The sequence below is a fragment of the Pan paniscus genome, chromosome 5 (assembly GCF_029289425.2).
Source record: "Pan paniscus chromosome 5, NHGRI_mPanPan1-v2.0_pri, whole genome shotgun sequence".
In the NCBI taxonomy this organism is placed as follows: Eukaryota; Metazoa; Chordata; class Mammalia; order Primates; family Hominidae; genus Pan; species Pan paniscus.
The window spans coordinates 128,460,142-128,476,942 of record NC_073254.2 but is presented as its reverse complement, the minus strand read 5'-3'; the positions used below and the strand labels follow the sequence as shown (position 1 = coordinate 128,476,942).

The following is a 16,801-nucleotide window of genomic DNA, read 5'->3' as shown; positions in this document are numbered from 1 at the left end:
TGGTTAACTACTACAAGGGTGATCACTGTAATACTGTTCCTAGCATCACAAAAGTGAAAAAGAAATGTCCCACAATGGGGAATTTGGTTAAGTACATTTGGATACACTTATACAATGGAAGAGTAAGCAGTTCTGTAAGTGTAATATTTCCCTCTTGTCCTAGAATTACAATTAAGGCACAAAGTTGATGGTTAGAGTGTTAAGTATCCCCCTACTTTCTAAACAGAACTGCCAATGAGCCACCTAGTGCCAATAGCCACTAGGTCTATATAAGCCCTCATGGTTATATAAGCAGTGCCACTTCTATTGCCACCCCTCCTCCACCATCTCCTGTTATACCCCACAACACAGTGTCTTTATAAGGAGGGGGAAATGGAACAACAGTCACTAGCTTTTGGGTATAGTATGTGTGATAAGAGCCTTTCCCTGCCTTCCCCTTGGGAAAGAAGAGGATGACGACTTATCCTCCCCAAAGGCAAGTGATGAGGGAAGTGTTCTCTAAGAGAATGACCTGGAAACATTAGGGAGCCTAGAAGAAGGAATGACTGACATTGCTTTCCTTACTTGGATGAGCAGAACCTTAATTGATGGGAAATCAGAAGGTGAGAGGTGGAGTACAGAGCCAAAATGAAGCAGACCAGTTCTCACCAAAGAACTCTCCAAAGGCTTGGCACTAGCAGATACAACTGAATGTACAGGTGAGGAGTTAGGCTGCAAACGGGTATTTGTTTGAAAATAAGATAAAGACAGTTCCTTAGATTCTCTCCTTCCACTTGGATAGCCAGATTCCTGCCCTCCTCCACTCCAGCAGAAACTGGCAAGTCTGGAATTCTAATTAAGGGAAAAAAGTCAGGCTGGCAGGACCAGAGGAAAGCAAAAAGAGAAAGCAGATAAGTCTGCCTTTCTTGATGGTCCAGGACACATACTCCTCCTGTGCAAATAACTCAAAATCTTCCTATGCCCAGCTATCACCAGCCACTCAGTTGATAGAAAAATGCAAGTTAGTTCACTGCAACCTTGGCATTATCACTGCACAAAGCCCTCTTCAGCACACAGCACAAGTACCAGCCTATAAAATCCCCAGCAAACCTCTGTCTCCTTGCAGCCACCTTCTTTCTTGCTGACCTGCCTGTTGCACCCTTACAACGTATTTTCATACTTTCTCTAATACATTTGTCTTTCTTTACCCACAACTGTCTTCTTATCACTCACACAACCAGCCAGACAGTCATTACCCACAACAGTAAGTTTAGCAGCTGGGGTAAATTTAACGATGAAGAAAAAGGGAGAGATACCATACTGAAAGCCTACATTAAAATTTTCTTTTCTTTTTTTTAATGTCCCTTGAGTTGTATAAAATCCTACATATTAAATAGTGTAACTAACAATCTGTACCTTTTCAGCATCCAGAACCCAACCAGCAAAACTTCTATCCCAGGAATTAGACAGAAAGATTTACCTTTGGAGGAAACTGAATAGCCAAAAGAAAGACTTACAGATATTCACATTTGGAGATCTCCAGTGAAAAACATGACCAGCCACCTTATCACCCTCCAGTGAAGCCCACCAATCAATAAAACTCTGCTTATGCACTCAGAACTTCTGATTAGCTTTTTAATGCCTTATTCTTACATGTGAATGGACAACCAAGTATTTCCAAAGGTAAAAGACAAAGACCCAAAATAAAGACATTTTTAAAAGGACCCTGGAGGAAGCAAAGAAAAAAATAAGAGAGCAGAAAGGGAAGAACACACTATAATATGCTTGGAGAGAATAAGATATTGCACCCATAAGACAAAGAAGAATGCTGCAAACCAAAAGAACAACAAAGGCATAAGGAAGAGCTCTAAATAGGACTGCTAGATCCAAAATGCAGGAAAAGGATTGAAGGAAAAAGTTGAGGTCATATCAGAAAATAGAACAAAAAGACCAAAAAAAAAAAAAGGAAAATAGAAGAGAAAACAAAAGAACATTAGAAGATCAATTCACAAGATTCAGTTCAATTCACAAAGTTCAGGAGGAGTTCCAGAGAATATGAGGTGGGGTGGAGGGGTGGGGAGAAGAAAAGAATGAGAATAAAATTGACTTTCCTAGAACTGCAGGACATGACTTTCTAAAGCTGACAGGGTTCAATGAATACCCAGCACAAAGAATGGAAAAAAGCTCCATTCCAAGGCATATCTTATGCAATTTCAGGAAACCAGGAACAAAGAGACTATTCTAAAAACTTCAAGAGGAAAAAACAGGTCAAATATAAAAAGTCAAGAAACAGATTCACATCCAACTTTGTAACAGCAATAATGGAAGCTTGAAGATAATGGTATAGTGTCTAAAATATTCTAAGAGAATATTATTGTGTGATAACCGTGATCATTCAAACTATTAATCAAGTAAAACAAATATATTTTTAGGACATGTGAGTTTTCAAAATATATATTTCCCATGTACCCTTCTCAGGATGATACTCAAGGGTGTGTTCTATTTAGAACAAGGAGAAGAGTTCTGCTTCTAATAGGACCAAGTTGGCTCTGCTTCAACCAACCCTCCCTGTTGATAACAACTATATGTAAACTCTGGAAAAATATAAAAACAGGCATCTGAAGGCATGGGACAGTGGACAGAAGTGAACAGATTCTGGTGGGGTGCTGACACTTGGGAGAAGGGATAAATATGGGTTTAGTTACCCAGTCTTACAGCTTTCAGACTGAAGACAGTGCAGTCAGTACTGCTCAGGTCAACTAAAATTCCAGTAGAAAACCTGCAGTCTTCTGACATGAATAACCAGAGGAAAGCTGCAAGTTGGGGAATCCCAGAAAACATGTTCCCAAATTCCCAACAGATACTAATCTTAAAAAATATCCTGAAACCATAAGTTATTCTGTATTTATTACATTTTATGTGTTTTCAAACAATAATGCATGCCCATAATAATAGTGAATCATTTCTCTACCATAGGGTTATATTCAGTAGTTTTCTGTAAAATAACAGTATAATAATAAATGCATGGCTTATCACTATTATAAATCAATGTACTGTGACAAGATTATATGTTGCAATAATATGTAAAAGTGATCTCTACCTGATACAGACATGTAAAGTGGAAAACATAAGACCATTAACACAAAATAAATGCTAAGTAAAAATTACTTTAAAATGTAAGTACCCAGTGGCTCACACCTGTAATCCCAGCACTTTGGGAGGCTGAGGTGGGTGGATCACCTGAGGTCAGGAGTTTGAGACCAGCCTAGCTAATATGGCGAAACTCCATCTCTACTAAAAATATTAAAAAACTAGCCAGGTGTGGTGGCGGGGGCCTGTAATCCCAGCTACTTGGCAGGCTGAGGCAGAATCATTTGAACCCGGAAAGCAGGAAGTTGCAGTGAGCCAAGATCGCGCCATTGCACTGCAGCTTTGGCAATAAGAGCGAAACTCCACCTCAAAAAAAAAAAAAAAAAGTAAGTACCTCAAATATTTAATATGTAAAAGTTATTATTTTTAAAATTAAAAACTTCTGAAATACAATGCATTAATTACCCTGACAGTCCTGATCTTTGCTGGTTGACAAGCATTCCAGACACAGGAAAATTCTTTGATTTTGCACTGACATTGGTCAAATCTCTAAGAGTGCATCCTAAATCAGTTTCAAGCTGGGTATAAGTACATATTGCTTCATATAAGCTCATTTCCCTTATTCACATGTATGTGACTTCTCTCACTCAATATTGTGTTTGTGAGATTCACCTATATTGACGTGTGTAGAAGTAGTTTGTTTATTTTTGTCACTGTATTGTATTGCATAAAAATATCACAATTTATTATCATTTTACCGGTGATGGGTGCATTTGTCTGCTAGGGCTCCCATAACAAAATACCACAGACTGGGTGGCTTAAACAACATATATATATATTGTTTAAAATATATATATTTTTTAAATATATTTTTTAAAATATATATATTTTAAGCAATATATATATATAATTTTTTTTTCTCACACAGTTCTGGAGGCTAGAGGCCAAGATCAAGGTGCTGCCAGGATCGATTTTTGGTGAGGGCTCTCTTTCTGGCTTGCAGACGGCCGCCTTCACTATGTCCTCACGTGGCCTTTCTTTCCTCTGTGTGCACGCACTCCTGGAGTCTCTGCCTTTTCTTATGAGAACACCAGTCCTATTGGATTAAGGCCCTATCCTTATGACTTCAGTTAATCTTAGGTACCTCCTTAAAGGCCCTATCTCCAAATATAGTTCCACTGGGGTAAGGGCTTCAACCTGTGAATTTTGGGGGACACAATTCAGTCCACAACAATGAGCATTTGTGTAGTTCACATTTTGGGGATACTGTGAATAGTGCTACCATGTACATTCTAGTACATTCCTTTTGGTAAACTCATATATACATATCTGTTGGGCATATGGCTAGAATTGCTGCATACGGGGTATACCTATGTTCAGTGTAGGAGATGTTGCCAGTTTTCCAATTGGTTGTAGCAATTTATACTCCCACCAGTGATACAAAAAAGAGTTCCATTTTCTCCACATCCTTGCCAATACTTGGCATTTTCCATCTCTTCCATTTTAGTGATTATGGTGGATAAATTATAAATGACTTCAATATAAGTTGCCTCAAGTTTATTTTTTAACAAGGATTGGGCATAAAAACACAAATATAATTTAATTTAACAAAAGACTTAATCCATAGTGTAGTGACTCATGCCTATAGTCTCAGCTACTAGGGAGGCTGAGGCAAGAGGATCACTTGAGCCCAGGAGTTTGAGGCCAGCCTGGGCAACATAGTGACACTTTAAAAAAGTGTCACTATGTTTTAAAGTGTTAAACATAACTCTTTAAAAAAGTTAAATTAAATTAAAAGAACTAATTAATTAAAAATTAAAAATAAACAAAATAGTTAATCTAGAAACATTTTCTCAATTGTCAGGATACACATAAAATTTTAAAACCCGTGCTTCAAGATATCTTCACTTTTTAAAGTAGGAAAATTTAAGAACACAACTTTATTGTAAAAACTTTAGCAGCAGCAGCAGCAGCAGTGACTCTATGACTCTAGGGCCCTCTTGTTAGTTCTGTAGTGAAACCATTTAAAAAGATAGTAACATTGCCTTACACTAAAAATCTCTATTCAGAAATATATCCATGCTTGTGAGGCTCTAAAGAAGGACCAGGATTATCTCATTTTTAAAAATCTGGTATTTGGGACATAAGACCTAAGGTCAGCAACAAGCCTATATGAAAAACAAATGTACAAAAAATATGCAAGGATATAGATTATATAAAAATACAAACAGTGATTAAAATTAAACTCAAACTGTAAACATAATTGAAAGATATTCCAGCCTAACCAGTAAAATTTGAGGAAGTAGAGACATCTGGTAGTCAACAGTAGTTGGATGGAAAGACCCCAGCATGAAGACGGCACTAAATTTAACATGATTTTCTTTTTCAGTGTAAATAAGGAGCTAAATTTAGAGTTTTCTTTTGGGGCTACAAGAATATAATGTCACATGGCATAGAAGAAAATATCCCGTTCAGCTTTGTATAATTCCATTTTAACCACAAAGAAGAGTATCTTGACTAATAGTGACCTGGGTAGCATAAAAATGATCAGGTGGAAATAAATAAATTAAGTTCAGTTGCTATAAATCATCTCCTCTTCCTTCTCCTAAGGAGAGACAGACACTGAGTAAGGATAAAGAATTTAAGTGACTTCCTTTCATTCCTGTGAAACAGCTCCATTCTGAGTAATTGCCCCATCAGTGGGATGCTACAATAAAGTAGGCCTTTGTGCAGATAATGCAAACAAGAAAGTCTACCCACAGATAATCAAACGTTGATCACAGTAAAGAAACTGAAGTCATATCTGATGAAGAAGCAGAGTCACTCTTTTCAAGTGTTTTTTTTTTGTTTGTTTTTTGTTTTTTGAGGGGAGGGGGTTGGGAGGTAGGGTTGAGGAGCAAAGCTCAACAGAAGATGGGCTCTTTTTTCTTTTGTTGTGCAATGCCCTGATAAAACCCATCCATTTCATTGCTTCTGTCACCTTTTGTTAAACTCAGAAACTGCAGCAGAGGGGCAGGTTTCTATTTTCTATTGAGTAGTACCACTGTGTCTTTAAGTCAGAAAAACCCTGGAATCGACCACTGTTCAGTTGCCAGGAAATTTGGCATCGACTCCTACAGGAATCCTGTGAGTACAGTACCCTGGATGAAAAGCCTGAGTGCTTTGGGAGTATGAGAATCATGATTTATTTTTCCATATTAAATTAGTGAACAGAGAGGAAAGTAATCAAGTCATTTCCATTTTGAGAAAATTTCTACAGCTAAAATCAGGCATTCAACATAAAACTTAGACTCTCAAAGAAACAGAACATGTCAAAAAAGACCTTATTATTGCTGGATCATTTGAAATTCTCAACAAAAATTCCAAAACACTTGGGGGTTTCTGGAAGAGGGTCACGCATGAATTTAAATGGAAATTAATTTCTTCAAGAACCTCCTACTTCATTAGGATTGACTCAAGGGAACAGAATGCTACCCACACTTTGCTTCTTTATCCCTTTTCAAAAATCAACAGCTTGTTAAGGTATCAACAAGTAGAATAGGGTTGGCTTTCCTTAGTCCCTCTCTCTCCATGTTCTCTATTCCAGAGAGCCAAAGTTGATTCGACGCAGAAATTTCCCCTTCCTCTTAGAGTTCTTTGCCAAACTTCCCTGGCAGTGAGCCTTCTCACTCTACTGATTGCCTGCGCATTCATGCTGTACAGCTCTTTGTCCTTATACCAAACATAATCTGGGGCTGGAGGCAGGTCTAAAATTAAGTTGGTTTATACTTGCCTTAATATAAAACAGACTTGGTTGCATTTCAAATCCTGTAGGTTTGTTTTACATAACGAAATCAGTTGTTAGAATGGATTTTGTCTGAGTATTTATCTTCTCAATCACTCAAAGGCTTAACTGACTGTTCAGAGATCCATTTCAGTCTCTAAATTTCCCACCCTTCTCAATCACCTGGAGAGTAACTTACCTGGTTCCATTAATCTTGACCTGTACATTATGCAGAAAGTGGTATCTAGCACCCTTAGCTCTCAAATTCCAGACCTTCACCTCCTCTTCTCAGCCACAAACTCCCATATAAAATTTCTATCAAATCTATATATTGTATTTTTCCCCAAATAAATCAGTACCATAACATCTAGAATTGCAACTTGGTAGATATAAAAATACTTCTTTTTAAAAGGGAATTTCAGAAAGGATATAATGATAGAAGATTTCAAAAAAAAAAAAAAAAGAGGGAGAAGAAGTTGGAGAGTAAAAAGCTCTAACCCCTCTTCAGGAGAAAAAGATGGTCACATCCACTTGGGAAAGAGAGGCCAGAGGCCAGGGAATTTTTTTTTTTTTTTTTTTGACAGAGTCTCACTCTGTCACCCAGGCTGGAGTGCAGTGGCGTGATCTCAGTTCACTGTAACCTCTGCCTTGCAGGTTCAGGCAATTCTCCTGCCTCAGCCTCCTGAGTAGCTGAGATTACAGGCATGCACCACCATACCTGGCTAATTTTCGTATTTTTAGTAGAGATGGGGTTTCACCATGTTGGCCAAGCTATCTTGAACTCCTGACCTCAATTGATCCACCAGTCTCAGCCTCCCACAGTGCTGGGATTACAGGCGTGAGTCACTGCACCCAGCTGAGGCCAGGGAGTTTTAATAGCTAAAAATGAACACAGCAAATAACTAAAGACCTAGGGTTTTTGCCAGATCAGCTTTTCTTATGCAGCAGATTGATCTTCAGTTATAACTGTGATCTATTTGGAGATGAAATAATGCAATGAAAATTCTAAGGAAATCTAAATACCCTCTTCCGTATTTTTATACATATAAGAATACATATTATCTACTAATATACACATTATATATATACACAATTATTATTTACACTCTACTAGATGACTGTGGCCATACAATTGGATATTTTGTCCATGTGTTTAGCTGGATATAGTGGGCCAGCTCTATTCTGGTTCTCCTGCTGGAAAACAAACACTATTCAATAAAGGAATAGGAGATAAAAGGCATACTAAACTGACTGGTGGAACCTGGTACTGAAGTCTATATTAGATGGACTTCTTTTGTTGCTGTACCACTTTATAGGTGCTGTTTCAAATAGTGAAATTAATTTCTAGTTCAGTAGTTTTTGAGTTAATGCAAGATTAATTAATAAAGATTTAGAAGGACATCTAAATTATACCAAATGTACAATTTTGTGATTCGGGAGTGTTTTTTTTTGTTTGTTTTTTGAGACAAGGTCTCACTCTGTCACCCAGGCTGGAGTGCAGTGGCACAATCATGGCTCACAGCATCCTCGACCTCCTGGGTTCAAGCGATTCTCCCATCTCAGCCTCTCAAGCAGCTGGGACCACAGGCACACACCACCAAGCCCAGTTAGCTTTTTTTTAACCTTTGTAGACATGAGGTCTCTACATGTTGCCCAGGTTGGTCTCAAATTCCTGGGCTCAAGCAATCCACCCATCTCAGCCTCTCAAAGTGCTGGAATTATAGGCATGAGCCACTGCACCCAGCCTTTTGTGATTTTTTTTTTCTTTTTTTGAGACGGAGTCTTGCTCTGTCGCCCAGGCTAGAGTGCTGTGGTACAATCTCGGCTCACTGCAAGCTCCACCTCCCAGGTTCACGCCATTCTCCTGCCTCAGCCTCCCGAGTAGCTGGGACTACAGGCTCCTGCCACCACATCTGGCTAATTTTTCTGTACTTTTAGTAGAGACAGGGTTTCACCATGTTAGCCAGGATGTTCTTGATCTCCTGCCCTCGTGATCCACCCACCTCGGCCTCCCAAAGTGCTGGGATTACACGTGTGAGCCACCGTGCACTGCCAGCCTTTTGTGATTTTCAATAGACATAAAACAATTTTTTAAAACAGTCTACTTGGGCTGGGCACAGTGGCTCATGCCTGTAATCCCAGCAATTTGGGAGGCTAAGGCAGGTGGATTGCTTGAGGCCAAGAATTTGAGACCAGCCTGGGCAACACAGTAAAAACCAATCTCTACCAAAATAAATACAAAAATTAGCCAGGCATAGTGGCACGTGCCTGTAGTCCCAGCTACTCAATAGGCTGAGGCGGGAAAATGGCTTGAGTCTAGGACGAGGCTGCAGTGAGCTGAGATGGCACCACTGCACTCCAGCCTGGGCTACTACTGAGCCAGACCTGGTCTCAAAAACAAACAAACAAGAAGAAACAGCCTACTGGATCATGTCCTATAAAATACAAAACAAAAAGTTGTTGTTTTGTAGTTGTTTATAATATACAGTTATAAGTGTACAACAGGGCTTTACTCATTCATAAAATATCAACAGGAGTTCTTATGACAAAGATACTACTGTGCATCTACTCTTGAGAACCAACTATATTTCCCCACCACAGAGCCCTTCCCCCTCCCAGGTGTTCTTTGAGCACAGATTCATTACCATTACTGATCAGCTACTTATCAAAAACATATGGCAACACACAATGCTTTGATTTGAATCTGAGACATCTCAGTTTGAATACTTTGTATTTCTCACAGAAATAAATAGTTCTTCACTAAGAAAGTAACAAAAATACAATGAAAAAATTATTCAAAAAATTAAAATGTTACTAAAAAGTCAGATTTAGCCCCAGCTACATGAGAGGCTGAGACAGGAGGACTTCTTTTTGTTGTTGTCGTCGTTGTTGTTGTTGTTGTTGTTGTCGTTGTTGAGACGGAGTCTCGCTCTGTCGCCCAGGCTGGAGTGCAGTGGCGCCATCTCAGCTCACTGCAAGCTCCGCCTCCCAGGTTCACGCAATTCTCCTGCCTCATCCTTTTGAGTAGCTGGGACTACAAGCACCCGCCACCATGCCCAGCTAATTTTTTGTATTTTTAGTAGAGACAGGGTTTCACCGTGTTAGCCAGGATGGTCTCGATCTCCTGACCTCATGATCCTCCCGCCTCGGCCTCCCAAAGTGCTGGGATTACAGGCGTGAGCCACCACGCCTGGCCAGGACTTCTTGAGCCCAGGAGTTTGAGACTAGCCTTGGCAGCATAGTGAGACCTTGTCTCAAAAAATCAAAAAACAGAAAACACTTAATGTAAGAGAAAGCAGTAAAGGAAGAACAGATGAGGGGAAATGAACAAGAAACATAAAGAAAACAAAAAGTAAAAAGCAAATGTAAATTTAATTCCATCTATAATAACATAATTTGCAAATGAATTAAACAATTTAATCAAAAAGCAGAGATTGTCACACTGGATAAAAAAAGACCCAACTACATGCTGTCTATAGGAGACAGGTTTTAGATTCAGAGATACAAATAGGTTCCTGATGTTTTTCTATTCTCTATTTCATTAATTTCTACTAATCTTTATTATCTACGTCTCCTTTAAACTAAAGGTTCCCTATCCATCTCTCTCTCTCTTTCTTATTTATTTATTGAAGAAGCAATTGATTTATGTCATTTAAAATTGCATCTTGATAAAGCTATAAAAATAAATTTTAAAAATAAGTATAATACCCTATCACACCTAACAAAGTTAACAATAATTCCTCAATGTCATGAAACATCCTGCAGTATTTGCATTTTTTATTGCGCTGTAGCTTTTTTTTTGTTTTGTCTTTGTTTTCATTCTTATAGTTTGTGTGATTCAGGATCCACATAAGGCCCATGCACTGTAATTTGTTGATATGTTTCTACGTCTCCTTTAAACTAAAGGTTCCCTATCCATCTCTCTCTTTCTTATTTATTTGTTGAAGAAGCAATTGGTTTATGTCATTTAAAAAATCTACAGTCTACATTTTGATGGATGTATTCCTGTGATGTTACTGAACATATTCCATTGCCCCTATATTTCCTGTAAATGGATAAAATTCAGGTTTCATTTTGTAGCAATTATTATAGAATTTGTGATCATTAACTAGATCCATTAAATTATGAGTGTTTTACAAAATGGTGATATTCTAATTCTATTATAATTCTCTCAACATTTTTTCAATTGCTACCTAGAAAACTTTTATAAAGAGAAGCTTCCCCTCATCAACTATTTTGTTATACTATGGATCAGTTATTTTAAAACAGGCAGGAAAAAATACTTGATTCTTTCCTTTTATTTACCAATTTTTCAGAATAATGGTCTAGACACTTCCACTTCTGGCCATGATGGGAATAAGAGGGCCCAGAGTTACCTATCTGCCTTAAACAACCGAAACAATCTAAAATATATGAAACAATGGTTTGCAGACACTGGATGACAAAAAGCACAGTACAGCGATCCCCAGGGAAAGGGAAACAAATCAGTTCAGCCTCAATTTACTGCCTAGTGAGTTTCCAGACTTCATGAATAGGGACACAAATACAGCTCAGCATTTAGGAGGTTGAGAAAATAGAATTCAGCATTTGGGGAGGCTAGCACAGCTAGAATTTGCAAGGTATAATACTGGAAAAAAAGATATAGAGACAGAAGTCCAGTGATCTGCAGAGGGCTTCCCTGAGTCTTTAGTTGAGTACTAAACTGTGTATGCATAAGCAACTACTTGAAACAGGCAGGTGGGAGAGGACCCACTGGAATCACAAAGCATTACCCCTGGAGCTCATACATGGCCAGGAATAGTTCATGTTCCCTCTAGTCAGAGGAAAGTCCTACTAAAGCATAGGGTATCAGGTGGAATTCTCAGAAGGGTATTGCTTCAGGAATAATTAGCCCTAGAATAAAGGCACTCTGGTTCTGCTTTACAAAGCCTAGCCTCAAGAGGATAAAATTGTTTCCAAGTAACTTAACTGTGTCCCAGAACAAAGTCTCAAAGTACTTAAAGGAATACAAAAAACTCCAGTACCCGACAATATAAAATTCACAGTATCTGAAACGCAGTAAAAAAAAAAGCATGAAAGGCAGGAAAATCAGCTCATAAAAAGGACAAAAACTTATCAATAGAAACAGACCCAGAAATGACATAGATGATAGTATTAGTAGACAAAGACATTAAAACTGCAATTATAAATATGCTGCATATGCTCAATAAGGTAGAGGAAGGCATAAGTATAAGAACAAACAAAGAAGATATAAAAAAGAAACCCCCGCAGCATGGTGGTGTGTGTCTATAGTCCCAACTACTGAGAGGCTAAGCGGGGAGAATCTCTTGAGTCCAGGAGTTCAAGACCAGCCTGGGCAACATAGCAAGACTTTGCCTTTTAAAAAAGAAAAGAAAAGGGAAAGAAACCCAAGTTTAGCTTTTAAAAAGGAAAAACGCCACCTCTAACATGGACAAATACACTGGATTATAATTAATAACAGATTAGATACTGCAAAAGAAACTACCCAAAATGAAACACAAACACAGGAAGAAAAAAAGAATGAAAAAAGTGAACAGAGCATCAGTGAGCTGTGGGATAATATAAAGAGGTCTAATATAAGTGTAACTGGAGTCCCAGAAATTGAAGAGGAGGGGAAGGGATGGGGAGAAATTGTAAAGAAATGAGAGAAAATTCTCCAAACTAATTGAAAACTATAAACCCACACATCCAAGAAGCACAACCAAATCCAGGCAAAAGAAACATGCTGAAAACCACACCAATGCACATGATAATAAAACTGTTTAAAACCAAGATAAAAATAAAATTGTAGAAGCAGCCAGTGATAAGACTTATATCCTTATGCAGAGAAGGACAAAGAATGCCAGCAGACTTTTCATGAGAAACAATGCAAGCCAGAAGAGAAGAAAGCAACATCGCCAAAGTACTATAGAGAAAAAGTGAAGGAAAGAAGAAAGAGAGAGGAAGGAAGGAAGAAAAGGGGGAAGGAAGAAAGGAAAGCCAGCCAGCCTATCAGCCTAGAATTCTCTAGCCAGCAAAAATCTTTCAAAAATAAAAGCAAAACAAAAACTTTAATATGAGAAAATTCATCACCAGCAGAGCACTACTATAAGAAATGTTAAACCGTGTCCTTTAGGAAAAAGAGAAATTATATCGGGGGAAATTTCAATCTATATAACAGAATGAAGAATACAAGAAATAGTAAATATGTAGGTAAATTAAAAGACTTTTTCTTATTTTAAAAATCTCTTTAAAGGATTATTGACTGTTTAAGCAAAAGTAATGACAATGTATTATGGAGTTTATAACCTAAAAAGATAATAAAGTACTGCATATAATAATATTATATAATAAAATACACAATTACATAATAAAATAACAAAAAAGACAATAAAAGCACAAAGCCCAGGATAGTAAAAATGGAAGTATACTATAGGTTTTTATGTTATACATCAAGTGTTATACTCTTACTTGAAGGCAAGCTATGATAAGTTAAAGGTGCTTACGCTAAGCCCTAAAGTGACTGTTAAAAGAAAAAAATCAAGGAGGTATAGCTAATAAGAGGTAAAAGGGAATCTTAAAAAAATAACTAATATGAAGTCAGAAAAAGGGGGAAACTGGAAAAAAGAACAGATGGGACAATAGAAAACAAACAGCAAACAACATGGATTAACTTTGAAAACATTATGCTAAGTGAAAGAAGCCAGGCACAAAGACCACATCTTATAGTATTAAACTGGTAACAACAGATAACACGCTTGATCTTAAACAAAAGACTGAGAAGTAATATACATCGTATATACAGTGGCACATTACTTAACAATGGTGATATGTTTTAAGAGTGTTGTTAGGTGATTTTGTCATCATACAGACATGATAAGAGTATACTGACACAAACCTAGATGGCATAGCCTGCTACGCACTTGTGGTGTACGGTATAGCCTAATGCTCCTAGGCTATAAACCTATACAGCATTTTACTGTACTGAATATTGTAAGCAACTGTAATATAATGGCAAGTATTTGTGTATCTAAACATAGAAAAGATACAATAAAAATACAGTATTATAATCTTATGTGACCACCATCATATCTATGCTATGGTCCATCATTGGCTAAAATATTACTATGCGGTGCATGATTATATTACATCTTATGTGATTCCATTTATATGAGATGTATAAAATAGGCAAATTCCATAGAGAAGGTAGATTGGCAGAGGGTAGAGGGGTGAGAGGTATGACTGCTAACGGTTATGGGTTTCTTTCTGGGGTGATAAAAGTGTTCTGAAATTAGATAGTGGTGATGGTAGTACAACTCTAAATATACTAACAAACCACTGAGTTATAGACTTTAAAAGAGTGAATTGTATCTCAATAATTTTTTTCTAAAAAATACAAAAAAAACAAGTAGCAAGATAGTATATTTAAACCCAGCCATATCAACAATCACATCAAGTGTAAATGGTTTAAATATCCCCAATTAAAAGAAAAAGATTGTCAGATTGCATAAAAAATAAATACCCAAATATATGTTGCCAAAAAGAAACCCATTTTAATATAAAGACACAGATAGGCTGAAAGTAAAAAAGATGAGAAAAGACATATCATGCAAACACTAATTTTAAAAAAGCTGAAGTGGCTACATTAATATTAAGCATAGTAGAAGGAATATTACCAGGAATAATGAGGTTCATTTCATAATTATGAAGAGGTCAATTCATCAAGAGAACATATCAATCCTAAACATTTATATACCTAATAACAGAGCTTCAAAATACATGAAGCAAAACCAGACAGAACTGTAAGAGGGAATAGAAAAATCCATAATTATACTTGGAAATTTCAGCACCTCTTTCTCAATACTTAATAGAAAAAGAAGACAAAAAATCAGTAAGAATATAGGAGACTTGAACAACCCTGTCAACCAACTTGACCCAATGGCATTTAAAGTACACACTACTAACAATAGCAGAATACATAATCAAGTGCATGAGAAACTTGTTCCAAGATGCACCATATTCTGGGCCATAAAGCAAGCCTCAATAAATTCAAAAGGATTCAAATCATACAACATAGATTCTGTAACCATAATTAGTTAAATCTGGGAATCATTAACAGAAAGATGTATAAAAAAATCACCAAACGTTCAGAAAGTAAATAACACACTTTTAATAACCCATGGGCCAAAAAATAAATCACGAGAGAAAACATGACATAATAAAACATGTGAGATGCAGCTAAAGTTTAGTTTGAAAGTGCTTATATGAGAGCAGAAAGGTTTAAAATCAAGGACTTAATCTTCTACCTTAAAAAACTAGAAAAGGAAGAGCAAATTAAATCCAAACTAAGCAGAAGAAAGGAAATAATGAAAGTTCAGAAATTAAGGATATAGAAAACAGAAAGTAATAATAGAGAAAATCAACACAACAAAAGCAGTTTCGTTGGGAAGATCAATAGACTTAAAACTGCAGTAAGCATGATCAGAAAAAAACAGAGAAGGCTATCTTTTTAAAAATCTTTTGATTATGAAAAATTTTACACATAAACACATGTGAAGAGAATAGTTCTATTAAAACCCCAATGTAAAATCACCCACTCAATACATGGCATGGTCAATCTTGTTTCCTCTATACCTCCCCTCAATTCTCCTACACTGGATTATTTTGAAGCAAATCCTAGACATTGTATTATTTCATCTGTAAATATTTTCATTTCTGATTATTTCTTATGTAGAAAAACCTAAATGTTCTTCTGTGCCATGATGCTAAGAAGAAGTAAAACATAATCTGTAAACATCAGAAATATCCCAAATATCTTCATCCCTTCCCCAGACTGAGGAATTAGCCAGACAACAGTCAGAACCTCAAGAAAGTAGACAGTTTCTTTGATTGCCAGAGACAGAAATTCTATCTCTTGTTCTCTGAGGAACAGACTTCAGGGTCAGGCACGGTGGCTCACTCCTGTAATCCCAGCACTTTGGGAGGCCGAGGCAGGCGGACTGCTTGAAACCAGCCTGGCCAACATGGTGAAACCCCAGCTCTACTAAAAATACAAAAATTAGCTGGGCGTGGTGGCATGCGCCTGTAATCCCAGCTACTCGGTAGGCTGAGGCACGAGAATTGCTCGAACCTGGGAGGCGGAGGTTGCAGTGAGCTGAGATCGCACAACTGCATTCCAGTCTGGGCAACAGAGTGAGATTCTGTCTCAATAATAATAATAAAAAAGAACAGACTTCAGGAAGGCCCAGTGACTGGTGCTGCTGAAGGATGGGAAACTGACCTTTGATTTACACTGACAATAAACATTCAGTCATGGCTTAGGGTTTGCACCTGGTAATTCTACCTGGCAAGCAGGCAGGCATATAGCCAGAGTCTCCACAGCAATCAAGACTTACCAGGAGGGTATAAACCCACTCACCTAAGAATGACAAAGGTGATCTAATGGGATCCTTATCTTGATCAGGTGCTATCTTTGTCACCTAATGGGCCCTCAAAGGCCAAAAAAACTTACAGCTTCATCTGGGAATATGCTCTATTATCTTCTGTTTTGTGCAAGTGTCTCCATGTGGATACATTTCTGCAACCTTGACTGCTAAATAAATTTTATAGTCTTAAACTGTGTGGTATTTTTCCATTGATACCATCACTATTCCATTGTGACACCATGCAAACTAGTGTGAGAAGTAGAAATGATGGGAATATAATGGAGTCTAAAAGACACATGAGAGAATTTAAGGAACTGGAGGAGGAGTAGAGCCAGCTCATATTTGGCATAAGACCATAAAAATTTTGTTGTAGAGGATGAAATAAATATTTCAATGGGGTGTGCATACTGCCTGCTACAGGACTCTGGGCAGTCTAGCACAACGTATTGAAACAAATGACGGCCTAAAAGGAAGGGGGCTGGACTTAAGCATTTTCAAGTTGCTTGCACTGGTCAATGTTTCAGAGGTTCTTCAGTGGGAATTG

At 37.5% G+C, this 16,801-nt stretch overlaps 1 protein-coding gene and 1 long non-coding RNA gene across 3 annotated transcripts in view; one reads left to right on the top strand and one right to left on the bottom strand.

Moving 5' to 3' along the window:
- The window catches only part of LOC117980664 (uncharacterized), a 93,227-nt gene extending 88,916 nt beyond the window's left edge, over positions 1-4,311 (top strand). The window contains exon 3 of the long non-coding RNA XR_004672104.3: positions 1,404-4,311. This is a non-coding gene — a long non-coding RNA (uncharacterized LOC117980664). The remainder of the gene's footprint in view (positions 1-1,403) is intronic.
- Positions 1-16,801, bottom strand: part of AFG1L (AFG1 like ATPase) — a 237,570-nt gene that overhangs the window by 63,537 nt on the left and 157,232 nt on the right. The gene's annotated exons all lie outside the window — the stretch shown is intronic.